The sequence below is a fragment of the Theropithecus gelada genome, chromosome 13 (assembly GCF_003255815.1).
Source record: "Theropithecus gelada isolate Dixy chromosome 13, Tgel_1.0, whole genome shotgun sequence".
NCBI classification, from domain to species: domain Eukaryota; kingdom Metazoa; phylum Chordata; class Mammalia; order Primates; family Cercopithecidae; genus Theropithecus; species Theropithecus gelada.
In genome coordinates, this window is record NC_037681.1 from 106,271,422 (window position 1) to 106,298,820 (window position 27,399).

At 44.1% G+C, this 27,399-nt stretch overlaps 1 protein-coding gene, 1 long non-coding RNA gene and 1 other non-coding gene across 3 annotated transcripts in view; all 3 read left to right on the forward strand.

Moving 5' to 3' along the window:
* Positions 1 to 27,399, forward strand: part of TCF7L1 (transcription factor 7 like 1) — a 181,733-nt gene that overhangs the window by 64,935 nt on the left and 89,399 nt on the right. The window lies entirely within an intron of this gene.
* On the forward strand, positions 10,140 to 10,243 carry LOC112605425. Its single transcript, XR_003115420.1, has one exon. It is a non-coding gene; the product is annotated as a U6 spliceosomal RNA (small nuclear RNA).
* LOC112604531 lies at positions 18,873 to 23,382 on the forward strand. Its single transcript, XR_003115237.1, has 3 exons — positions 18,873 to 18,914; positions 22,239 to 22,425; positions 23,212 to 23,382. It is a non-coding gene; the product is annotated as an uncharacterized LOC112604531 (long non-coding RNA).

The window sequence follows — 27,399 nt, forward strand, 5'->3', positions numbered from 1 at the left end:
ACCCCTGGCATGAGATTTGGAGCGGAATCCCCCTCAAGTTCTTGGGTGGTGGCAGCAGCTGCTGTGGAGTCTCTGTTGCAATCCTTTGGTTCGCAGGCACACTGGTTCAAGTTTAATCACCACAAAAATGCTGCTTTGTGTGAAAATAATACATGAGTAGTCCTTATTGCAAAAGGTTCAAAGCAAACAGAAGGAATACATCAGAGGCCTCTTTCAGCTCCACCCCCTAGTCCCACCACTGAGGTAACAGGTGTGGACAGTTCGTCTCCCTACAGTCCTTTTTCACTACGCCCTGTGGCACAGTGGCTAGGACTACGGGCTTTGGAGCAAGATCATCTGGGTTCACAAACTACCTCCACTACCTACAAACTTTGTAACCTTGAGCAAGTTACCTACCCTTTTTCTATGCCTACGTTTTCTCATCTGTAAAGTCAGGATAATAACAAAATAATCCCGACTGTTATTATCATGATAATAACATGATATACCTTCATGATAGGGTTGTCATGGAGACTGAATGAGTTGGTAGGTGAAAAGAACCAGCACCTGGCACAGTCAGTGCTCAAGAAATGTTAGTGTGCGCGGGATGCTCATGCCTGTAATTGCAACACTTTGGGAGGCTGTGGCGGGAGGATCACTGGAGCCCGAGAGGTCAAGGCTGCAATGAGTTGTGATTGCGCCACTGCATTTCATCCTGGGTGACAGGGCAAGGAGACACTGTCTCAAAAAAGTAAATAAGATCTCATTACATATGAAGACAGATTTTCTTGCTGGCTTGCTTGTTTGCTTGCTTTTTTGCTTTCCTTTCTTTCTTTTTTTCCTTCTTTCTTTTTTTGAGACAGGGTCTCACTCTGTTGCCCAAGCTGGAGTGCAGTGGGGAGATCATGGCTCACTGCAGCCTCAACCTCCCAGACTCAGGAGATCCTCTCACTGTAACCCCCAGAGTAGCTGGGACTACAGGGGCACGCCACCATCCTCGGCCAGTTTTTATATTTTTTTATAGAGATGGGTTCTTGCCATGTTGCCCAGACTGGTCTTGTAATCCTGGGCTCAAGCCATCCTCCTGCCCTGGCCTCCCAAACTGCTGGGATTAGAGGTGTGAGCCACCATGCCTGGCACTATTTTCTTTCTTAAAATCCATAAAAAGAGTCCTACTCTGAATATTTTTATCAGTAGCATTCTTAGTTTTGAGCAGTAAGTATCAGCTGACTGAGATCAGAAAAGGGATTTCTTTAAAGGACATTGGGGTGGTTCCCAGTCTTGCTGGGACGGCTGTGGACTCAAACCATGGAGACCAGGCAGCAGCCCAGTCTGTGGCCACAATAGTCACAAAACCAGAGTGGTGAGGACACTGTGCTGTTGATGTTGCTGGCATTTTTCAGCTTCCAGAGTGGGAGGTGAACCCTGCGTCCTGCCAGGACTCATACGAGAAGCAGGGATTCCTAAATTCAGGACAGGAGTTCAGATGCCAGGGGCAAGTGTATCCCTGAATAGTTTATGATTCATTTGAGCCTTTTATGCCCACATAAAAGATGTCATTCTTAATCTTCTCTTAAAGACAAACTTCACTATATTGCTTAGGCTGGAGTCAAACTCCTGGGCTCAAAGGATCCTCCTGCCTCAACATCCGAGTAGCTAGGACTATAGGCGCAGGCCACTGCACCCAGCACATATTATTCTGAGCATTTAGAATATGCTCTGCAGCAGTGATTCTCAGCCCAGCGGCACATTGGAATTACCTGGGGAGCCTGATGATTTGGAATGTCCAGGCCGGGCCTGGTGGTAGGTCCCAGCCATCAGGACTTCTTTTTTTTTTTTTTTTTTTTTTTAATTTAAAGAGACAGGGTCTCACTGTTTTGCCCAGGCTGGTATTAAACTCTTGACCCCAAGTGATGCTCCCACCTTGACCTCCTAAAGTGCTGGGATTACAGGTGCAAGCCACCACGCCCAGCCTGGAGTTGATAAGGTTCCAGGCGATTCCAGTGTGTAGTCAAGGTCAGTAACCACAGCTTGTAGAGGATGGTGCATTTAATAATCACCTCTATCTTGGGTAGGTGATATTATTCCGAATTTATACACGGGAAACCAAGCCTGAGAAAGCATTCCTGCCTTGCTTTATGTTACCTAGTAAGTGAGGCATTCCTACTGCCCAACCCCTTCCCCTGACTGCAGTGACTACTGCTGCCTGCCTGGGTGGGGAGGAGGAGCAAGCCTCTTCCTCACCTCCCGGCACTCCACAGCCACACCAACCTACCGCAGGCCGTCCAAACTCCACCGTCTCAGGGCCTTGCCTGCAGGTTTCTCTGCCTGGGTTGGTGTTACCCTGACTTCTCACTTGGACAGTTTCCGCTCACCGCCCCCAGCCTAAGTGAGGCCTCCTCTTCTTTTTCCTTTGTGATAGTAAAACAGTATGTGATTGTATATGTATTAATACATTAATCCCAGCACTTTGCAGGGCCAAGGAAGGTAGATCACCTGAGGTCAGGAGTTTGAGACCAGCCTGGCCAACACAGTGAAACCCCGTCTCTACTAAAAATGCAAAAATTAGCTGGGTGTGGTGGCAGGCTCCTGTACTCCCCGCTATTTGGGAGGCTGAGGCAGGAGAATCGCTTGAACCTGGGAGGCGGAGGTTGCAGTGAGCCGAAATTGCACCACTGCACTCCAGCCTGGGCAACAAGAGCGAAACTCTGTCTCAAAAAAAAAAAAGAAAGTAGAAGATTTTGGGAGCGGGGCAGCGTAAATAGGCAAAATGTCCGGTAAGGCTCCTTGTGGGACAGTGATGAAAAAAACACCAACAAACACTGATTTAACTAAAGGCTATCCTAAGATCAAAAGGCAGTCTACTAAAAGCCTGTTAGCATTTGCTACCACTTATCTGTGGAAATTAAGATTTTTTTTGGTTCTCTGAAATCAAAACAAAATTCAAAAATAAAATGCTAGCTGATGTGGCTGATACAAGATGATATAAGACAACTCTCAATCATCACCATGCCTTTTAGGATGCGGCAAAACACCATTGTTCTTCTCATGGATTCATCTGATTTTTGTGTTGGAGATTTGCATGAGATTTTGCTCATTACTGAAAATGTTTCCTCTGCTGAGAGTTTGAGCAAACTCCTGGTTGTGCGGAGTGGCCAGGGTTGGGCTCAGCTGGCCAGGTGGCAGGTGCAAAGCAGGATTCTAGAAGGGAGTCTGCCTGTGGCCTCATAGAGGCAACTTACTTCAGTGAGCAGTGTTGGGTGCCTGAGTGAGGAAGTAGAGGTGGCAGAGGAGGGGTGCAGTGGGGCTGTCAGGGCCGTGTGAGGCTGTCTGCAGGACTCCTCAGAAAGGTTCAGTACTCACGTTCAGTGCAAGGAAAGACAAAGACCTTTATTGCTACAAAGTCGGGTGGGAGACTGAAGTCCTCAGATGGTCTACAGGCTTGAAAACCAAATCAAGTTGACCAACAGCCTTCAGTTACAGTCATGTGGTATTGCTGCGACTTCTGAATTTCCCGTCTGGGGTTTTATTAGCTTTTAGTGAAAGGCGACATTGTGAAGAAACCCAGATTAGAATTCAGCTTATAAAACAGCTGAATGAGAAAGTGGGATAGGGGAGCCAGGAAACTACGTAGAAAATCATTGAGCAATTACTCAACACAATTAAAGCCCAAACACCACCATCTCATGTGCACTCCTTGAGCTGGCAAGTAGGGAAGTGGGTGCGGTGCCGGAGCCCAGGGAGAGGTATCTGTGGCTCCCTCGCTTCTGGTCTCAGAGGCCTGGAGGGTCCTCTGTTCTGAGCATTTTCCATGGGCAGGGGCTGGTTTCAGGCCCAGACAGACTCCCAAAGCTAAACAAATGAGCAGCCCTTGCTGGCCATGACTTTGCCATTTAGAAATGGCTTTGGGGCTCAGAATGAATGGCGAGCCTAATGCGGACCCAACTGACAGACTTCAGCAGCTTTGGGGAAAGTAATAAAAATGAGCCCGGGAGTTTGAGACAAGCCTGGGCAACAAAGTGAGATCCCGTCTTTACAGAAAATTAGCTGGGTGTGGTGGCACACGCCTGTGGTCCTAGCTATTCTGGAGGCTGAGGCAGGAGGATCGCATGAGCCCAAGAGGTTGAGGCTGCAGTAAGCTCTGTTTGTGACACTACACTCCAGTCTGGGTGGCAGAATGAGACCCTTTCTCAAAAACAAAAAGAAAATGAGACCAGTAGTGGTCTAGATAAGTGAGCACTTTCGGATGGCTTCCCAGAAATAAGTAAGTGATGTAAACCTCAACTTCCCAGCCCTGTAAAGAAGAAAGGTTTTTTTGCGGGGGTAGGAGGAGGTCGGGAGGAGGCTCCATTTCATCAAATCTGAAGGTAGACTTGAGAGTTTATAGTTTTCCCAGACTGTGAGACTCCACCCAGCCTTTCTGTCTCTGCCAGTGCCAGGATGCTACCTGTCCTACCACCTGTGCTGAGCGGGTGTCCCTAATGTCCGCGATGGTTCAGACTGGAGTAACTAGAAAAAGAACTCAATTAGGTTCCCAAGGAAGAAACTGTAATTCAATCCCTGCCCAGCTCACAATGGTGACCTCAGTATGTGTCTTAGCCATTTTGCATTTAAGATTCTCTGTCTATAAAATGGCAATCTGCTGATCTTAAAAAAAAAAGTGGAAAAGACAATAAAATAAAATCCCAGTTCTACTGAGTTCTAACAGCCAGAAACCATGAGCCATTTAAAATTGTGTTTGTCTCATGTTTATGAGAAAGGATGAAATAACAGATATCTAAACCAACACCAGGGACTCTTTGAAAAGCTCAAATTCTAGGGCAGTGGTTCTCAACTCTGGCTGCACATTAGAATGAACTGGGGAGCTTTTGAAAAACACCAGTCCCCAAACTCCACCCCAGACCAATTAAATCATAATCTCTAGGAAGGAGGTCCAAGCATCTGTATGTTTTTAAAAGCTCCCCGAGTGATTCTAGTGGGCTGCCAGGGTTGGGAGTCATTGTTGGGGTATGCCAGTTGGATATAAAGATTCAGATCTATTTCTAGAAATAGTATACAAGATAATTTTTTTATTTGTCTAATAGCTGAAAAATATATCTTATTTATTTTTTAATTGAGATATAAATCACATACCATGAAATTCATCTTATTAAAGTATGCAATTCAGTGGCTTTAGTATACTCACAGAGTTGTGCAACCACCACCACTCTCTAATTCCAGAAAAAACCCTTAGCTGTTAGCAGTCACTCTCCTTTATCTCCTGACAACCACTCTTCTACTTTCTGTCTCCATGGAATTGCCCATTCTAGGCACTTCATCTAATGGAATCATACAACATGTGGCCTTTTATGTCTAGCTTTTTTCACGTAGCATAACACTTTCAGGGTTCACCTGTATCATAGCATGTATCTGTACTTCGTTCCATTTTGTTTCTGGATAATACCCATCGTGTGGATATCCCGCAGTTTGTTTGTCCATTCATCCGTTGGTGGACGTTGGGGTTGTTTCCACTTTTTGGCTATTGTGGACAGTGCTGCTGTGAGCATTCACGTGCAGGTTTTTGTAAGGATGTATGGTTTCAGTTATATTGGGTATACAGTTGACCTTTAAACTATGCAGGGGTTAGGACGCCAACCCCTCCTGCAGTCGAAAATCCGTGTATAACTTTCGGATCCACAAAACTGAACTACTAATAGCCTACTGTCAATTAACAACTTATTTTGTAAGCTATATGTATTATATACTGTATTCTTACAATAAAGTAAGCTAAAGAAAAGGAAATGTTATTATGAAAACCGTAAGGAAGAGAAAATACTGTATTAATACTGTAAGTTTACGTTGTCTGTCTACAAGACGAATTGTCTATCTGAAATGACAGGCAACCACACAGCCGCAGACCTCAATTTGTGGTACACATCAAGCAATTCAACTTTTTCCTGTAATGTCATGACCTTTCTCTTTCCTTGGGAGCACTTTCAGCATCACTAGTGGCACTTCATATGGGGTGCATGGTATTATTCAGGGTTTACGGTATTGCACTAAACACGATGAAAACTACATGAGAACCGCAAGAGATCACTTTTTACTGGAATAAGCAGTTTACTGGAGAGATGAACTGCTCACATAGAGATCACTAGCATCTAGCTGTTGGATACCTGTGACACTTGAGTTCACAGCAGTAGCAACAGGAGGTGGCTATGAAATTATTACGGTAGTGGCCAGGTGCGGTAGTTCACGCCTGTAATCCTAGTACTTTGGGAGGCCAAGGCAGGTGCATTACCTGAGGTTGGGAGTTCAAGACCAGCCTGGCCAACATGGTGACGCCCTGTCTCTACTACAAAAAAATTAGCTGGTGCAGTGGTGCGTGCCTGTAAGTCCAGCTACTCAGGAGGCTGAGGCACAAGAATTCACTTGAACCCGGGAGGCGGAGGTTGCAGTGAGCCGAGATCACACCACTGCACTCTAGCCTGGGCTACAGAGTGAGACTTCGTCTCAAAAAAAAAAAAAAAAGGCAAAAACAAAAAAATTATTACAGTCGTACAGTATGTACTGTATTTAATTTTATGCAGTGATTATTTAATATTGCATCTTTGTTTACATTTCTCTTGACTATAAATGGTGCCATGTACAGTCTGTTTGTGCAGAAGTTTTGATAAATTTTAATGTTTTATAATAGATTTATGGTAGTAAATGATAAAATAGACTAGTATGTACATATATTTTATGCATTCATGACATGCCTTTTTCTTAATTTTTTCAACATTTCTAGGCTACATAGTTTACAAGTTTTTCCAAATTGTCACAAATCTCCAAAAAATGTTCCAACATATTTATTGAAATAAATTCACATATAAGTGGATCTACAAAGTTCAAACCTGTGTTGTTCAAAGGTCAGCTGTATATCTAGGAGTAGAATTGCTGGGTTGCACGGTCATTTTATGTTTAACCATTTGAAGAGCTGCCAGCCTGTTTTCCAAAATGGCTACACCGTTTTACATTGCCACCAGCAGTGTATGAGGGTTCCAGTTTCTTTGCATCCTCATCAACACTAGGCATTATTTTCTGTCCTTTTGACCATAGCTATCCTAATGGATGTGAAGTGGTATGTCATTGTGGTTTGGTTTACCTTTTCCTGATGCCTTATGATATTGGGTACCCTTTAATGTATTTATAGGCGATTGTTAAGTCTTCTCTAGATAAATGTCTATTCATGTCTTTTGACATTTTATTTATTTATTTATTTTTTTTTTTTTTTTTTGAGATGGAGTCTTACTCTGTCACCCAGGCTGAAATGCCATGGTGTGATCTCTGCTCACTGTAACTTCCACCTCCCAAATTCAAGTGATTCTCCTGCTTTAGCCTCCTGAGTAGCTGGGACTACAGGCACATGCCACCACGCCCGGTTAATGTTTTGTATTTTTAGTAGGGACGGGGTTTCACCATGTTGGCCAGGCTGGTCTCTAATCCTGACCTCAAGTGATCCTCCCGCTTTGGTCCCCCAAAATGCTGTGCTGGGATTACAGGCATGAGCCACCATGCCCGGGCTCTTTTGACCTTTTAAAATTGAGTTATTTATCTTTTTATTGTTGAGTTGCAAGAGCTCTTTCTTTATATATTCTGGGTACTAGATCCTTATTAAATACATTATTTGCAGATACTGTCTCTCATTCTGTGGGTTGTCTTTTCACTTTCTTCATAGTATTCTTTGAAGCACAAAAGTTTTTAATTTTGATGAAGTCTAATTTAGCTATATTTTCTGTTATCATTTGTGCTTTAGGTGTCATATCTAAGCAACCACTGCCTAGTCCTAGGTCATAAAAAATATATCTTTAATTTCTTCTAAGAGATTTATAATTTCAGCTCTTAGAGGTCTTTGATCAATTTTGAGTTAATTTTTACGTACAGTGTTAGGTAGATTTTATCGCCCCGAAAAGGTAGGAGTCCTGCTTCATTCTGTGCAAGATAACTTGATCATACTAGAATATTGGAGCAGGCCATGGGGCTTGGGAGCTCCAGTCCCTTATTGTAATGGTGAGGCATGTTAGGTGCTGTGAGGTTCAATTGAGAGATAAACACTGACTCTAAGGGCCTATTTGAACCTAAAGTACCTCCTAACTCTTATGAAAGGTTAAAGTGTGTTCTCCATGGTTTCTATGTTCAGTCAATTTTAATAGCATTTCTAACATTGGGAAGCTATAACTGATTTCTGAGGTATTATGTGTACCTTAACACCAGATTAATGAACATGACCAGAACATTGCACGACTCTATCACAGGTGAGCTGCCAACTCACTGCCATATTTTTAAAGATCTTAATTCTTTGGTAGATAACCAAGATTAGTTGAAATGCAAGTTCGGATTATGGATGCATCAGACTCAGCTAAATGGAAAATGTATACCATAGAAGAAAATAAATTCCAGCCAGGCATGGTAGCTCACGCCCGTAATTCCAGCACTTTGGGAGGCCAAGGTGGAAGGATCACTTGAGGCCAGGAGTTCAAGACCAGCCTGAGCAACATAGCAAGACCCTGTCTCTACAAAAAAATTTAAAAATTAGCCAGGCATGGTGGTATGTGCCTGTAGTTACAGCTACTCAGGAGGCTGAAGTGGGAGGATCACTTGAGCCCAGGAGGTCGAGGCTGCAATGAGCCATGTTCACACCACTGCACTCCAGCCTGGGTGACTGAGACCCTGTCTCAAAAAAAGAAAAAAAACACACAAAGAAGAAAGAAAAGAAAGAAAAGGAAGGAAAGAAGGGAAGAAAGTAAGTTCTAAATAGATTAAAAAGAAGTTTAAAAAAATTAAAAGATACCTTTAAGAGTTTTGAAAACGATGTTGAAGCATCCTATAAAAACCACCGCTGCCGGGCACGGTGGCTCAAGCCTGTAATCCCAGCACTTTGGGAGGCCGAGACGGGCGGATCACGAGGTCAGGAGATCGAGACCATCCTGGCTAACCCGGTGAAACCCCGTCTCTACTAAAAAATACAAAAAACTAGCCGGGCGAGGCGGCGGGCGCCTGTAGTCCCAGCTACTTGGGAGGCTGAGGCAGGAGAATGGCGTGAACCCGAGAGGCGGAGCTTGCAGTGAGCTGAGATCCGGCCACTGCACTCCAGCCTGGGCGACAAACAAACAAACAAAAAACCACCGCAAGTGATAATGATGTGATAATAGACCAAAAGAACGCAAGGGAAATCTTCTAAACAGACTCAGACTATACAGGGAGGGGCAGTTTGGAAGGGGAGTTAGATCCCTACCTCATGCCACACTCAAAATACATCAACTGAATGAAAGATTTATTTCATTATTCTTTTTACATTTAATAAAGAGGTGCTTGCTAATGGAAGTAAAAAATTCAAATAGTACAAGTAAAATGAAATTCTTCCTTGACTTTCTTTTCCCCTCTCTACCTAGCTCCACTGTACTCTCACTGCTATTTGGTGTGTGTTCTTCCTGGCTGATTTGAATATATACATATATAACTACTATGTATTATTTTGTGTATTTCTTAACACAAAGAAGATTCTGTTCTTTCTATTTGATAACTTGCTTTCCCCCCCCCACTTAATAGGGTATCTCAGAGACCTTTCCAGATCAGTACATATGGGCTTACCTCATTCTAATTAGCCACTGTGTTGTATTCCATAGTAGAGATGTACCTTGTAAGCATTCCCATATTGGTAGACATGTTAAGAAAAAAAGAACATACTTGAACACACCTTTGTATGCCCAAACTAGTCTTTCTCCAGCATAGATTCCTAGTAGCAGATTTACTGGGTCTGAGGGTATGTGTGCATTTTATTTTATTGTATTTTTTAGAGGCAGGGTCTTACCATGTTGCCCAGGCTGGACTTGAACTCCTGGGCTTAAGCAAACCTCCCACTTCAGCCTCCCAAGTAGTTGGAACTGTAGGCACATGTACCATGCCCAGCTAGCATTTTAAATTTTAATAAATTCTGCCAAAATACCATCCAAAAAAAGGCTTGGTGAAATTACAATTTTATGAATAGTATGGGAGTGATACCCTTGCCAACTTTTTAAAAATTTAACTTAATACGATGGGCAGAAATTATACCTCATTTAAAATTTTTTTTAATAAGCAGAGAGAAAACTTGTAGAAGGTATTATTTAGTTTTTTTTCTTTACACAGAAAACTACCTGGGGCTCTCTTTGACAGCACATATACTAAAATTGGAACAGTACAGAGATTAGCATGGCTCCTGTGCAAGAATGATGCACAAATTTGTGAAGCATTTCATATTTTAAACAACGTACTTAGAGATAGAAAAGAGAAAATTACCTAGAAGTGGAATGAGATTAGGAGAATTAGGAGGATTAATTAGAATTTTTTCTGGTTAGAATTTTTATTTTCTAAATTGAAATTCTAGTTTCAAGTTGTTTTAAAATAATACAGTTTTAATTTCAAGCTGTTTTAAAATAATAAATGTATATTGCTTTTGGAACTTGAAAAAGAATAAAGATATTTTTAAAAGAAAAATAAAGCCCTCTTGCAACGTAATTTATGTTGCATTTTCTCTCAGTGCTGAGCAGGCCTAGAGTTGAAGGTGGCAGGTGAACTGTATATTAAAAGCCTTTGTCTTCCAGCAGTAGCAATACCATACTTCTATATGGCCAATTGTCAACAAAAGCCTGAGCGTTTTGTGTCTTGAAATGATGGACTCATGTGCAAATAGATTGTTGTGTGCACCTGCACTCCCGGCCTGTTCGTAGAAGACTTCCAGGGCAGCAAGCAGAAATGCTCGTCAGCCCACATTCTTATTTATTTATTTATTTATTATTATTTTTAATACAGAGTCTCACTCTATTACCCAGGCTGGAGTGCAGTGGTGCAATCTTGGTTCGCTGCAGCCTCCACCTCCCGGGTTCAAGCTATCCTCCCACCTCAGCCTCCCAAATAGCTGGGATTACAAGCCTGCTAATTTTTGGATTTTTTTTTAGTAGAGTAGGGGTTTCACCACGTAAGCCAGGCTTGTCTCGAACTTCTGACCTCAAGTGATCTACCTGCCTTGGCCTCCCAGAGTGTTGGGAGGCGTGAGCCATTGCACCCGGCCTCCACATTCTTGATTCTAGTTGCTCAAGCAGTTTTCTCCACTCCTGTGCTGCTTTAAAGCAGTGGACATGATGTAAAAATTGAATGTTACCACTTTAGTTGGATCCTGAAGATGGATAATTCATTGATAAGGACTGTCATCCACTTGGATGCTTTCTTCAGAGTCCTGTCACCAAGAACGGATTGGCAGTCCACTCTGTAATTCACAGCATGCCTTTATTACTGACAAAGTTCCAAGTGAAGGGAACTGTTAACTGGGACTATGAACTCCCTCTTGTTGGGCTCCTGTACCCTGTCTGCAGGGGCTAGGGCCAATAGCCATGATGAGAAATGAGCACACATGGCTCAAGAACAGAGCCTGTGATTTGCCCATTGGTACTGAGTCCGCCTTGATGGGAAGTCAGTGGCAATTCTTCCACCTACACATCACTGACCTTGCCTTGTTGGTGGCCATCTTGTGTGTTGGCTCTTGACCAGAGAGGCTCTGCAGTCACTCTTTGGGGCTGTTTGACCGCAAAATATGTCAATGGGTTAGTGGTTTTATGCCAAGGTAAGATTCTGATAGAAGGCAGTTAAGGTGGTAGTGTAAAAGCGAGAAACAATCATGGTTCTTCTTGAATACAAAACAGTGTTCTCTGCCACTAATTGATTGACTGCGAAGTCCCAGCCTCCAGGATGGGTACTCTTTGTAAGTCATGATTTCATTTAATTTTCCAAAAAGTCCATCCCACGACCTGTAGTCTCACAGCTAGCGTGTAACCAACACTATATTGAGAGTGGGGTTTATGCTAATGCAGACTCAGCAAAATCTTGACTAACTGGGACCCTTTCATCTCATCCAACATATTTTAGGGGTCTCCTATGGGCCAGGCACTGGTCCTGGTGCTGGAAGTCCAGAGATAATGCCTCCCTTCAAAGAGTTTCTAGTTCAATAAAGACAGCCTCATTTAATCAAAAGTGTTGCACGTACTATACTTTTAGGAGAAAATTAATCCCAGGAAACAAACGTCTTAGGAGATATTTTACTCTAGGGAAAAAAGATAATCCAATCTTTTAAGGATTTGTTTTTAGGATGATACGCATTAAATCATTCTCCTGAATGTGAATGTTGACACCACTCTCTGGTCAGAAATGTCATTCAGAACAACAGTGTGAAGGGACTTTCATGGTATTCTGTTGCCCAAAGTGTTTCAGCTATGTTTACTCCTCATACCAAGATTTTTCTCAGACACTCAAGAAGCATCTTCACATCTTCATTGATGCAGAACAAATAGGAATTTAAACCCACATTTTCATAGTTGATTTTAGTACTCTTTTATAATCAGTGTAGGAGCAAACATTTTAAGTTTGTTCATCCCTTCTATAAATCTTGTAAATAAAGTTGATACTTGCATGTCACTGATGAATTCACTTCCAAGTTACCACCTGCGACCTACCATGCACACAGAGCAGTGGTTGCTGGCAGGTGTGGTCTGACCCTTCTTGTCTTTCACACCACTTTGTCCCTTGTCACAACCAGCAAGCTCCGCCCACTGCACCTGCCCGCGTCCTGTGTGCTCTGCACATCCCTGATTCCCTAATTGTACACAGGTTCCTCCTTTTTTCTTTCTCATGGCACCCTTGGGCACTTATCCGAAACATAGCTTTGTATTTTTTTGTACACACAACTGCCTGCTAGCTGTCCCTCCAAGAGCAAATACTGTGTCTGTTCTCTTCACCTGTGTATAAAATGGTCATCATGGTGCCTCACTCATCATTAGTTTTTACTAAAGGGTGGGTAGATGGAACGTGAAAGGGTAGGTGGGTGGCTGGATAGACAGATGGAATAGTTCTTTCACCAAATAGAGATGGCCCCTAACTTATGATGGTTTGACTGAACAATTTTTTGATTTTACGATAGTCCTGAAGTAAAACACATTCAGTAGAAACCATACTTCAGTGCCGTATTCAACAGATTACATGAGATATTCAACATTATTATTAAAAAGGCTTTGTGTTAGGCGTTTTTGCCCAACTGTAGGCTAATGTAAGTATTCTGAGCATGAGTAAGGTAGGCTAGGCTAAGCAATGATGTCTGGTAGGTTAGTTCTATTAAATGCATTTTTTTTTTTAGACAGTCTTTCTCTGTCACCCAGGCTGGAGTGCAGTGGTGCCATCTTGGCTCACTGCAAACTCCATCTGCCGGGTTCACGCCATTCTTCTGCTTCAGCCTCCTGAGTAGCTGAGACTACAGGCACTCGCCACCACGTCTAGCTAATTTTTTGTATTTTTAGTAGAGATGGGGTTTCATCGTCTTAGCCAGGATGGTCTCCATCTGACTTCATGATCCGCCCGCCTCAGCCTCCCAAAGTGTTGGAATTACAGGTGTGAGCCACCGTGCCTGGCCTATTAAATGCATTTTTGACTTAGTATATTTTCAACCTACAATGGGTTTATCAGGATGTAACCCCATTGTAAGTGGAGGAACATCTGTACTTGAGTATGGGGTACTTTCTAGTACTGGCCTGTTGCAGTGAATCAGATGTCACCTCTCAAGTCACCTTCCGGCAGGGGGGAGAGATATATGTGTACAGCGTGTCAGGTGGGGATGGGCACCACGAGCAAATAGAGCAAGTAAAGCAGAGTAAGGCAGGTAGAGAGAAGAGGTGGGGATATTGTTGTGCATGTGTGTCAGGAAGGGCCTCATGGAGAAGGTGATATTTGAGCAGAGACCCGAAAGAAGTGAAGGGATGAGCCATATCTAATTCATGGCTAAATTCTCACTGTTCCGTGTTTTCAGAGTGAATTCTATCCGTGTGTCTATCTTGTCTCATGGTGTAGTTTTAGTTTTTGCCACACATCTAAAACTAAATACACCAGGTTTAGTGGAGGAGGGTCCCTGGGAGGATGGGAATGGGAGCTGCCTCTTTTTGTGGAAGGGACAATTCCAGAGTGGGAAAAAGCTATTTATGGGCCACATTTTTTATATCTCCAATATACTTTTTGTTGTCTTGAGGAAGTAATAGATCTTTGAAAATGTACATTTTTTTTACTTCTCCTCTTCAGAAACAATATGAAATTAATAAGAACAAGATTACTTTACAAAACATTCTGGGCTTGGCAGGTTCAGCCTCATTTGTATGTCATTGATTTCTTTACATTTTTCTCTGCATCTGTTGTAGGATTTTACAGGAGTCATAGAATAATGGGGTCAAATATTTCTCTTAATCTGAAAGGCGCCACATGAAAACAGGGTGGTCTGGTTGTAAGCGTTTCCTCCAAGTAGGACAGACGAATGTTACATATCCAATTCAGGTAGCAGGCAAGCTGTTTCCGATTGCCAGGAAGGCCCTTAGAACAAGCTGGCCTTCGTAAGTTAGGCTAGAGAGCGAATGAGGCAGTATATCTCTAAGCAGTAGCCCAAAGAGGAAAGTGATTGCTGTCTCCAATGGAGGGATCACAAAGGTGTGGAGGCCTGAGTGATATGTTCACCTTCCTTTGCCTCCAACTGTGGACACAGTTATATGTGAGGCGGTGGCACCTGTCCTATTCGGGTACATGCATGAGATGGAAAGGCTTAGCTGATCATTCTGTAGCCCTTTCCAAACTGGGTGTTTCAGTGGCAGTGCCAGTACTTGCTGGGAATCCTGCTGCTTTTCCTGTGGGCTGCCCATTGCTTATGCTCTGAAAAGGCAGTTTGAAACCTCAGTGTCCTAAGGAGCATCTTGGGTGAGAAGAGATTGGGAAACTACACAGAAGATGCTCAGAAACTTCAAACCTGGAAAATGCCAGGGCGGTAATTCTCAGAGTGTGGTCCCCAGACCCCTGATTCAGAATCATCACAGGTGCTTGTTGAAATGCGGACTCCTGGGCCCATTCCAAGGCACAGAAGGTGCAGCATTGGAATTGAGGGGCTGTCTCCCAGGGCTGACACGCACATACATGCAGGCAATGGGGAGCGACATCTTTGCATAGAAACCCACTGAGGCAGCTGTTGCATTTCCTGATTATGAGGTGATTTATGTCCTCTAAAAATGTGTCCTATCACCCCTTCCCAGGGAGTCTAATTTAGCAGATCTGGGGTGGTTCCAGACAGGGAAATCAGATAGAATATTAATGAATTAGGAAACTGTTTTCATTTTTTAGCAGGGAGATCTATTTGAGACATGGGTGTCTCTTGGTAAAATATAAGGCAATTGGATCTCCATATTCTTAGAATCTTGGCAAAGAGAAGGATTCAGAAGGGCCCCACTTAGGTTGTGCCCATGGGGAACTGGATAGAGTCTTCACAGGTCAGTGTTGATTCAGCAGTATTTCTTGAGCCCCAGCTCTGGGTGACGCCCCATGGGGAACACTTCCAGCCATGCTACCATTAACTGGCTCCTTGTAGTAACCCAGCTGTGCATTTCCCCTTGCCTGCTCTGAGAGGCCTCGCTCCTGCCTGGCCCCTTCCCCACACTCATGGGCGTCCGCATCTCCATTCTACCTTCTGCTCTGCTGGGGAGGCTGAGGGCCCAGCACAGTTATGGCCCCTGGCCTCGGCAGGCATCTCCACTAGAGCCATGGGGTTGGTGCTAGGTAGACAAGTGTGAAGGGCTAGGAGAGCGGGACAGGGGTTTTGCATTGGCACAGTAGCCAAGACGACAAAGGTTGGAAAAGAAAAGGTAAAACTATCACAGTTTGCAAATGTCTACCTGGAAAACCCAAGAGAGTCAAGTGAAAACCCATCATAGCCAAGACTCGTCCAGGGGAGGAAGAGGTTTCACCAGGCTGTTGAAGGGAAGTTTCAGAAAATAGTGTGGAGGGAGAGCTGGGTTCATCCAAGTTGTTCCCAGCCTTTTGTCCTTGTCTGTTAGGGCCTCTTTCTTCCATGGGGAGTGGCAAAGGAGTGGCGACTTAGTGTTCTAAATAATAACACGGTCATTTCCAGAGTACTTGCCATGTGCCTGGCATCGTTCTAAACATGTATATCAACTAGTTTAATCCTCACAACAGCCCTGTGAGGTGGCGATTTCGGTCAGCATCACCTCATTACCTCCACATACAGGGAGGGAAAATGAAGTGTGGAGAATTGAGGCAACCTGCCCAAGGGTCACATAGCTAACAGGCGGCAGAGCCCAGGAACCTGCATGAGGCACCACCCACACTGCACTGCCTCCTGTCACACAGCAGGATGGGTCTGTCTCCCAGAGGCACCTTGACTTCTGCACTCATAAAACAGGCCACACAGTAGGGATTCAGTACACATTGTTGAATAGCTTTCATCTCTAGGGCAGTTTTCTGTCTTCAAGGCAAACAGTGGCCTGAGAGCTCTGAGAATTTAGGTATCCAGGGATCCAAGTGCTTTCTTATTTACTGAGAGACAGGCATGTCTCTGGTGAGATCCTGCCAAACATAAACTCCTCCTTATTAATAAATTTAGGAATTGTCTGGAACCACCAACATGGAGACTATCAACAATATTTACATCAGTTCTCTGAGCTGAAAGGTGTGTGCACAGCACTGCCCCTGATGTCTGTGACTTTCAGTCAGAGACTTAACCTCTCTGATCTTCAGATCTTCACTGGTTTAAAAAGAAAGAGCTGGGTCAGTATTACCAACCTCAACAGGTCATTTTGAGGATTAAATGAGACAACACATGGGAAGGGTCTCATCCAGTGCTGGCTCGTAGTGGGATCTCCATGAAGGTAAGTCTCTCCCTGTGCCTCCCAGGAGGGCCAACAGCTATGTGGGATTTCACAAAACATTGATGCATTATAGGACCTGCTCCCTGCCCTCACCTAGCTTATAATTTAGGCAAGAAGAGTTTCTGAAACCACAGACATAGAAATCATAATTCCAGGCCACAGCAGGGGAGACCCCACATGGCAGTGCCTGGTCTGGTCTTTCGAGCAGGCATGACCTGTGCCCACGGGCCCAAATCCCTTGTAGCTGTGATTTGGGGCAGGAACAGTGATTTTACAAAGTTAAAAAAAAAAGTCATGTAAAAATCCAGACTTTCATCCAGGCATGGTAGCTCATGCCTGTAATCCCAGCATTTTGGGAGGCCGAGGTGGGTGAGTCACCTGAGGTCAGGAGTTCAAGACCAGCCTGGCCAACATGATGAAACCCTGTGTCTAGTAAAAATACAAAAATCAGCTGGGTGTGGTGGTATGCGCCTGTAATCCCAGCAACTTGGGATGCTGAGGCAGGACAATCGCTTGAACTTAGGAGGCAGACGTTGCAGTGAGTTTAGATCACGCCATTGCACTCTAGCCTGGGCGACAGAGCAAGACTTCATCTTAAAAAAAAAAAAAAAAAAAAAAAATCCAGACTTCTAGCCTGTCTCGAAAAATCAGGCGTTATGGCAAGAATGGGCTCAAATTCCTGCATGGTAACAGTCAGCAGCCCCCACACGGGCTGTGGCCACCCCTCCTGCAGAGCTCTGTGGTGTGTCTGGGCTAAGAGTGGGGCTAGGTTCAAACCCTGGACCCACCACTTTCCAGGTGGCATGACCTCAAGCAGGTTACCTGACCTCTTCTGTGCGTCTGGGCAGCGGCAGTACCTATGTCCTGATCTTGTTGTGGGGATTTGCTGAGCTTCGGTCTGTGTAAAAGGCCAGAAGCACCTGATAATTATTATTGTGGCTGCTGTTATTATCTTGACTCCTCTCTGCCCAACCCTGGGAAGCATTCATGTGCTTGCTCTGTGGGTTGGAAGAAGGAAAGCTCATCGCAGCCTGGGGATTGATGGATTTTTTAGAGGAGCTGTCTTTTGAATAGGGCCTGAACTGCCTGAGGGAAGAGCCATGCTAGGCGGGGGACAGCAAAAGTAAAAGCGCAGAGGTGGAAAGTGTACACCATGTCAAGCGGCTGTCAGCAGAGTCCTTTTATGACTGTTAAGGGGTTTTCTTTTGTTTCTGTGTGAGTTGCAGATGGGTTTGGGCCTTGGTGCACGTCAGTGTCTTGGACCCCTGAGGAAGGATGTCATCACCCCCAGGTTGGGCATGCACAGTCTTCTTTAGGACAGCGAGATTAACCCGCTCAGCAGGCTGTGGGCAGGGTCATTGTGGGGTCCAGACAGAGACGTGGGGAGGGTCAGAAGACCTTTCTGTGTCATTACAGGAGTGGGAAGTGGAATGGCCCCAAGATGTCCCCTGGGACTCGACCATGACAAAACCTTGTCCCTCAGCAGAAGAGAATCTAGAAAATCTATCTGGCGGAGTCCTGGAAGTGGGTGAGGTGTGGGGTGGGGTAAGAAGGGGTTGTGCAAGACTGGACTGGTGACCCAAGGGAGGCCCAGAAGACGCCTTGAAGGGGAGCACAAAGATGGGGAGGAGAAGCCTTCAGTTTCCCTGTGGCTGGAGCAGGGGAGGGTTTGGGGGCCAGGTGCATGAATGGACCCCAGCTCCTTTTTGGGTGGGAGCAGCCATGACAAGGGACTGTATTAAACTTCGAAATGCAGAACTCTAGAGCAGCCTGTGTCTATGCTGATTTTAAGTTCTGAATTTTCTGGTGGTCCTTATTATAGGTAATGAGACATATTCCCCACAAATCGGTAATATCCTATAATTCTCCAGTTTCCACATCCCAATGACACCTCTCTGATTGTCTCACACTTAGAAGTAATACCCAAAAATAGCCTTTGAGGAGTCCCATGCCCTGGGGTTTTATTTGGAAGGTAAGGTCACTGTATTTATGTATCAGCCACAAATACTTGAATGAGAATGAAAATTCCTAAGGATTTGCCATTTCCGGCTGATGGCACTAGATCCCTTGGAAATGTCCCATGTCATAATATGCCAACACATTTAGAATTTTCAACAGTCATGGAAACAAACAGGTGCTTGGGGCAGCTAAAAATAACCACCCTGGGAAGTGAAACTGGGGCAGTGCCAAGGATCTAAGGTGGGCAGTACTGCGCTTTCGGGAGAGGTCAGGACTGTGGAGAGAAGGCCAAGAAAAGAAAATTCTGCCCATGACCCTCCCAGCACCCAGGAGTGTGTTTTCTTTTCTCAGAATCTCTCTCCGATGTGCTAGCTCTTTTTGTGTCATCTCAACTGAAACATCTCACAGCTCCAACCCACCGCTCCCATATCTTGCATAGCTTTCTGTCCAGATTTCTGAATTAAAGACTGGATCCAGAGAGTGTCCCACTGTGCATGGATGGGGGGCTTCCTCTTGCCCCAGTGAGATGCTCCTGCTGCCGTTCTCACCCCGGAACACCCCTGATTTAGCCACCGAGGACCTCTGGGGTGGTGAGAGGCGCGAGGGATGATCGGGGAGTGCTGTGCTCAGCAGCCTGAACTGTGTCAGGGAGCCCAGGCATTCCAGCCCGTGTCATCCACCCCCTCCTGTGAAGAGCCATAGCCACATCTTCCATGCCCTGCTGCACTTCCTGAGGAGTGAAAGATGGTGGCTGTCAGCATGTCAAGGATGACGGGTGGCAAGAGGGGTAAACACAGCTTGTTACTACCAGATTCGATTACCGGGTGATGCTCGAAGACAAATGGCCTGGGGCCTCTCTGCCCCTTGAGGGCAGGGGCAGTCTTAGTCACCAGGAGCAGGGTCCCGTGAGGAGGTGTTAGGGATGTTGTGGAATCATCTCCCAAAGCCAGTGCCAGTCGATAGGACTAGTTGTGTTATCTCGAGTTTTCATTGTTGGTAGTTTTGAATTGGGAGCCGTGATTTGACCCTGAGAATAACCAAAACTGTACAAAAGACATGTATATTCAAAACAAGACACAATAAGGCTCAAAAACAGAACTGTCTATGGTGATAAAGGTTAGAGTAGGAGTTACCTTGGGGGCAGAGGAATGTTGGCTGGGACAGTATATGCAAGAACCTTCTAGAATGGTTCTGGAATGTTCTGTATCTTGATCTGATGGTGGTGACACAAGTTTATACAGATGTATTAATTGAGCTGTACATTTAAGATGTGGGGAATCGCTCTGAACCTATTCTAGTAGCGGGGGCTCCCCGAGTTTTAAAAAAGATGTGTACATTTTACTGTATATATACTATATCTCAGTGAATAAGTAACAATAAAGAAAAAATATGCATAAAGGTGGACTGTGAACAGAGACACCTTGGCAGTATTTGAATAACTTAGCTTTTACCATATTTGGAGTTTGCTGTCCCCTGGTCCTAGGTGCTAAAAACCTGATTTGGTTCAGTCCGGACATTTAAAACACCAGCCAGTGATGGAGAGTAAAATAATGGCAAGTCTCTTCCTAGTTTGACCATCAAGAGAGTAATTTGGAAACTCCAGCCCTGTGCCCTGAAACCAGAGTCTGTCCATCCCTCTACAATTAGATGAGCTTCCTGGGGCATCAAGGTCAAGCAGATCCAGCTCTGAATTGCTGTTCTGCCACTTTAACACCAGGATCTTCTAAAAAACAGTTGCCCTCTCTCAGGTTCCGTTTCTTTGTGAATTGGGTGAACTCTTGAGTGTTCTTTAGCAAAGGAGTACCTGTAACGTGCTCTGCCCAGTGGTGAGTCCGTAGCAAGTGATCAATAAATGCTAAAGATGCTGATTGTCATTGTCGCTACTATCACGAAATTGTGCAGCGTTCCAGGGAACTCCAGGGAGCCACATACCCTCGCCAGTGATGTACCTCTACAATGGCTTCAACAAACAGTTCCCACACGATGCAACTTTTCCTACAGTTGGGCGGGCTCCAGGGTGCAGAGGCCCCCTCTGGCTTGGCAGGATGGCTTGGCTGGAGCCTGTGCTGGTTCTCAGAGCGGGAGCATGGTCGAGTTGGCCAACAGTGTACCCACGTTGAAGCAGCTGTGCCGAACATCTGGCTCTGATTATCTGGCTGGGAATGGCCGGGGGTGGGAGCACTGTGATTTATAGATTGCTCCTTTGGCTGTAAATCCCATCTGTAATTGTGACTTCTCTGTCCCTAATTGTTTGCAGAGAAGAGCGGAGCTCAATGGCTTACAATCCCTGGCAGGGCCCAAGGCTGCTGAGGGGGAGGGATGGTGGTGGTGGTGAGGTTTGTTGCTAGGACACGGCTGTCTTTGTTTTGGTCCCTGCTCAGCAGTGTTTTTAAGGCCCTGTATACATTTCTCTGTATTGTTAATGTAATTTGTTCAGGCAGTGAACAGCCAAGTTCAGCCGAAGGAATCCGATACTCATAACAGAAACACCAGAGGCCAGGTTTTTGTGGTCAAATTAGGGTTTTGAGGCCTCTGAAGAGAATGAAATGTTGGCGCTGGGCGGGGGGACAATCTCCCTTTCTCCTCTTGTGCTGATGCTGGCCTGGGTTCAGCTTCCTTGAGGAGCTTGGCTTTGGGGCACCAAGTCCACTGCATTCAGGGCTGTGTTAAGTGGGGAGCTCGGCTGCCCTTCTCCGAGAAAGGGAATGCAGATTTTATTCAAAAGGGAAGAAAGAGCGCTAACAAAGTATGAGCAAGTTTGGGCCCTGCCTGCCCAGCCTTTCCTTCCCCCTGGCTCTGGGCAGCATTTCCCCCCTCCCCCACCCCGCATCACTTGACTGGTGAGGAAATAATAGCTGGGCTCTGTTGAGAAGGTATGTGACTGTGCAAAATGCAATTTGCCCGTTTCCGCTGCCCATGAAGACCCGACAGCCCACTTGCCATCTGGGAACCTCGCGCCCTGCTGTGCTTGGAGTTTTCGGAAACGTTGGATTCCAAACAACTTCCAGTGAGCGGTTGGTGATATTAAGTTAACTCAGTTCATCTTACCCTGTTTATTTTGCCTCAGAAAGTAAAATAAGATAGAAACAAACATACCAGCCCACAAACATTTCCATGCTTCCTTTTGCTTCTAGAATGCGTATGTTGGGAAATTAATCAGACCAACGTTAGCCCCTTCCTCCCAGCCCTGGAAGAATGCCTGGTGTGCATGCATCCCTCTCTCCAGTTAGCAATTACCAAACACCTTCTGTGGTTACCAAGGAGAGCGTGATAGGGTCCCAGCCCTCCAGAGCTTACAATGTAAGAGAACAAACAGGAACATGAGTCTTTACAATACCTGCGATGAGTGCCAACAAAGTGGAATAAAATGTCACCTGAAATACTTGAGAAAGGGGCTGCTCAAGCTTGGAGAAGGAGGCAGAGGCTTTGGGGAGATGTTTGATCTGAGCCTTGCAGGAGAGAGTCCAAGCATGGGTTCTAGTACTACCTGGATGCAAGCCTTCCTCTCCCTGTGTCCCAGCAAGGAAGAGTTGCCTTCTTAATGACCCCATTCATTGTCCCCAGAATGTGGTGATTTACCAGAAGTCTTCGGAGGCAAGCCATCTCCAGTTCAGAAGGGGAATCCCACGTGTGTGTTGAATATGAGGCATTGTTTAAGACACCTCCAGCCCTCACCACATTGGCAAACTAAGAGTGTCAACTTGAAACAAGTGTATACATTATGGCCATTTTCACTCCACAACAAATGTTTGTAAGTGGCCACCTAAGCCTGTGAACTTCCTAACTTTGATAATTACAAATGCGAGGTAGATACGATTGAAGCAAACCTGGCAAGTTATACTGACTTGCAGCTGAAGCACTCTGAGAAATAGAACAATTTGTTCACAGAAGAAGGAAATCAAGGTGTTCTACACTCTTAATTTCCAAGGTCTTTGTTTAAAGTGAATGAGTTCAAAAGAGGGAAGACACATTCTGCTCACGTTTGATGTCACTCACTACTCATGTCGCAGTATTGGAGAGTCAGAGCCTGTGTCCCAGCTTCTTGCCATGGGCACCGTGCTCTTAAGCCGTAGAGACTCGGATGTTCCACTGCCGACCAGTATCCTCACCAGTGATCCCAAGATGCTGTTGAGGCACTTTTCTTTTTGAGAGTTTACTGACACCCTACCCACCACTGAGTAGCATGTTCCTTGCCCATGATTCCCTTCTGTACTCCCTCCCCCGATACCCTGTACAGGCCAAGTATCCCTTATCCAAAATGCTTGGGGCCAGAAGTGTTTCACAGTTTTGGAACTCTTACTGGATTTGGGAATGTTTGCATTATACTGACCAACTGAGCATCTGTAACTGGAAAATCTGACATGCCCCAGTCAACGTCTCATTTGAGTGTCATGTTGGTACTCAAGAAGTTTCAGATTTTGGAGCGTTTTAGGAGTTTGGATTTTGGGGTTAGGGATGCTCAACTTGTACTAGCACTAAATTAGGTCTAACCAGTTTTTATCAAAATAATTTTTTTCTTGTTTGTCTCCTTCTCTAGACCATGGAATTCCTTGGGATCAAAAATCATGTCCTCTTCTCCCATGCCTAGAAGAATGCCCAAGAGGTGTTCACTATGTATTTATAGGGTGAAATTTTCTTGTATATGTCTTATATCTCTTAAGAAATTGGTTTTCCAGACAATAAATGCTCCCTTTTCAAAGCACTATAATTAACTCTAGCTGTTTTTGATTAAAAATGTTCTCAAATGCATCCCACACTTTTCTAACTTTATTTATTTTATTTATCTATTATTATTATTATTATTAAGATAAGATCTTGCTCTGTCACCCAGGCTGGAGTGCAGTGGCATGATCTTGGCTCACTGCAATTCCGCCTCCTGGGCTCAAACAATCCTTCTGCCTCAGCCTCCCAAATAACTGGGACTATAGGCACATGCCACCACGCCTGGCTAATGTTTGTATTTTTTGAAGAGATGGGGTTTCACCACATTGCCCAGGTTGGTCTTGAACTCCTGAGTTGAAGGGATTTGCCCGCCTTGGCCTCCCAAAGTTCTGGGATTACAGACTTGAGCTTCCACGCCCAGCCTTATCTGACTTCTAGTAGTTCCAAATATCTGTATTAAAATCATGAACTAGGAAATGTTTAGTTAAAATGTCTTTTTATTCCAATGGTGGGGGAAAAAACTGGTGATAGTGTTCTCTCCTAAAGCTTTTGCATTTTTACCTCTAGGAGAGGTCCTTGGATATTTACCCAGGCTTTTCCTGACTTGATAGGAGAACTGCTTGGTTATTGGATAGCGCAGTCATCTGCAGATTAGGTGGCAGCTGACCATCTAGGCAGGGGAAAATATGAGAAGTAATAAGACAAAAGGATACCCTGTGATGGACGGTCATAATGGTGACATAAGATGTTCAGAGCCAGGAGCAGTGGCCCACACCTGTAATCCCAACACTTTGGGATGCCGAAGCGGGAGGATCACTTGAGGCCAGGAGTTCAAGACCAGTCAGGTCAACATAGCCAGACCCTGTCTCTAAAAAAAATAAAATAAAATAGGCACACAACTGTAGTCCCAGCTACTCGGGAGGCTGAGGTGAGAGGATGGCTTGAGCCCAAAAGTTAGAGGCTGCAGTGAGCCATGATTGTGCCCCTGTACTCCAGCTTGGGCAACAGAGTGAAACCCCATCTCAAAAAACAAATTTTTTTTTTTTCCAGAAAAGGCTATTGTATGCTTTCCATTGAAAGAAAGAAGCAGGATCAGAGAAATGCAGACTAAAACAATGAGATGCCAAAAGTTAAAGTCTAAGAATACTGGTGTTGGTGAGAATGTTTGTTAATAAATGACACATTTGCGTATTATGTTGAGGAATGATTTGGCAATATCTAGTAAAATCAAAGATGCACATATCTTATGACCCAGCAAATCTACTACACATGAGCACAAGGGACATGAACAAGAATATTCCTTGCTGCAACGTTTACAGTAGCATAAACTAGAAACAACATATGTGGCCATCTATGTATTAAATAAATAAATATAGTCATATAGTAGAATATAATGAATTAACTCAGGTCTACATGTATTAACATGAATGAATTCCAAAAGTCTAACACTCATTAGAAAAAGTAAGTGGCTAGGCTGGGCACAGTTGCTCACACTATAATCCCAGCACTTTGGAAGGCCAAGGCAGTGGGATCACTTGAACCCAGGAGTTCCACAAGATCAGCATGGGCAGCATAGTGAGACCTCATCTCTTTGAAAAGAAAGAAAGAAACAATAAGGGGCTAAAAGATACCTAAAATGTAGTGCCATGTATAAGAATGTTTGTAACTCCCAAGAGAATGAGAACTGCATTTGGTTATACAGGAGAATGCCCTGGTGTTTAGGAGACGGGGGCTGAGGTATTTGAGGGTAAGGTGTTACAGTATTGACAAATGACTTTCAAATGGTTCTGAAAAATAAAAATGTGTGTGTGTGAATACATACATAGGGAAGGGAGGTAAGCAAAGACAGTGTGTGAACGTGTTAATGATGATTAATCTGGATGAAGGACAGATGGGTGTTTATTGTGCTTTTCCTATAACTTTCCTTTAAAATAGAGTTTTTCAAAATAAAAAATTGAAGACACTCATTGAGCCCATAAATTGTGGATAATACATGTGTAGTGAAATATATTTAATGAAAAACATGCAGAGGTATGACAAGCAGTACCTTTAGGACAACAGTTACTTCTGGGAGGGCAGATAAATGAATGACAGATCAGATGCTTAAGCTGTATCAATAACACTTTATTCTTTAAGAAAAAAAAAGAGGTGGGGAGCTCTGAGATTAATATGGGAAAATGGTAAACTTTCAATCTGGGGTCCATTAGGGTCTCTACTTACTTTCTCTACTTTAAAATATGTGTGTGTGTGTGTGTGTGTATATATATATATATATTTTTTTTTTTTTTTTGAGACGGAGTCTCACTGTCACCCAGGCTGGAGTATAGTGGCGCAATCTCAGCTTACTGCAACCTCCACCTCCCAGGTTCAAGCGATTCTCCTGCCTCAGCCTCCCGAGTAGCTTGGACTACAGGCATGTGCATCCATGCTCTGCTAATTTTTGTATTTTTGGTAGAGACGGGGTTTCACCATGTTGGCCAGGATGGTCTCGATCTCTTGACCTCATGATCTGCCTGCCTCTGCCTCCCAAAGTACTGGGATTACAGGCATGAGCCACTGTGCCCAGCCTATAGTTTTATAACTAAATGATAGTTTATTCCATAACTAAAAATAACATTTTTAAAACTTCAGAAAAGTGGGAATAAATAATTTAGTTTTCATTTTAAAATTAAAGCTTATTTTGAAAGTTACCATGATGCTTAAAAGAGAGAGAAGATATATTTTGTAGCTCTATCCACTGGAAAAGGTTAGAAACAATATGATTATCTCAATAACACTGACCGGCTCCAGTGCTCAGATTATATTCTCCAAATACCATTTCCCAGTTAAAATAAAACCAGGCTCCTGGTAGAAGGAGCTGATTTGATGTATCAGCCTAGATGTATTAACCTGGAATATATTGTTATACAAGAAAGCATGAAAACTATTGAAGACCATTAGAGACCCAAGTCTGCTGTTATGGACTCAGGTACTAGGACTGCTAGATCAGAAGGACTCAGCAGCCAACCTGAATAGGATGGAAAAAATGAAATAATTAGATCACTAAGAATATATTATATTTATTAAAATCCTTAAGTTCACAATGACACCAAAAAACACAACCAAATAAACAACAACACTGGTCTCCTTTGGAGGACAAGAGGGAGCTAAGTCATTATTTTCAATGTGTTAATAGAGAGACAGAATCACGCATTTATCCTGCCTGTGCTGTGTGCTGTTTGCCACTGGGCCACTAGTTGAGGAAAGTTTTTCTTTACAGAAATATTTCAGCTAATAAATGAAGAAGAAATAGTCTTGTTCCCTGTCTTAGTTCATTTTGTGTTGCTGTAACAGCACACCACAAACTGGGTAATTTATAAAGGAAAGATATTTACTTGGCTCGCAGTTAAGGAGGCTGGGAAGTCCAAGGGCATAGTGCCGGCATCTGCTCAGCATCTGGTGAGGGCCTTCTTGCTGCGTCGTCCTATAGGAGAAAGGCAAGAGAGTTTACACATGTGTGTGCACAAGATGGCAGGATGGAGGATGGGGGGCAAACTCATACTTTTATCAGGAACCCCCACAGTAAGGACATTAATACATTTATGAGGGCACAGCCTCATAACCTAATCACCTCTTAAAGTTTCCACTTCTCAACACTGTTGCATTATGGATTAAGTTTGCAAAACATGAACTTTGGAGGACATATTCAAACCATGGCATTCCCTCTCCCCTAAATAAAGTAAAATGACATTGAACCCGAATTTGATCAAGCCTCTAGATCTAATTATTAGTTTACCAGAAATACAATTCAGAAGAACATGTTAGACTGACACCATGAGGATATGATTAGCAAAATCCAGACTTTAAAAAAAAAAAAAAAAACTACAGGAACATCCACGAATAGTATGGGGGCGTGGGCAGGGTGGAAATAGGGAAAGAGAAAGACTCCTAAAGATTAAAAGGCTAAAAAAGACTAAAGGTGGCCAGATGCAGTGGCTCACACCTATAATCCCAGCACTTTTGGAGGCCGAGGAGGGCAGATCACCTGAGGTCAGGAGTTCGAGACCAGCCTGACCAACATGGT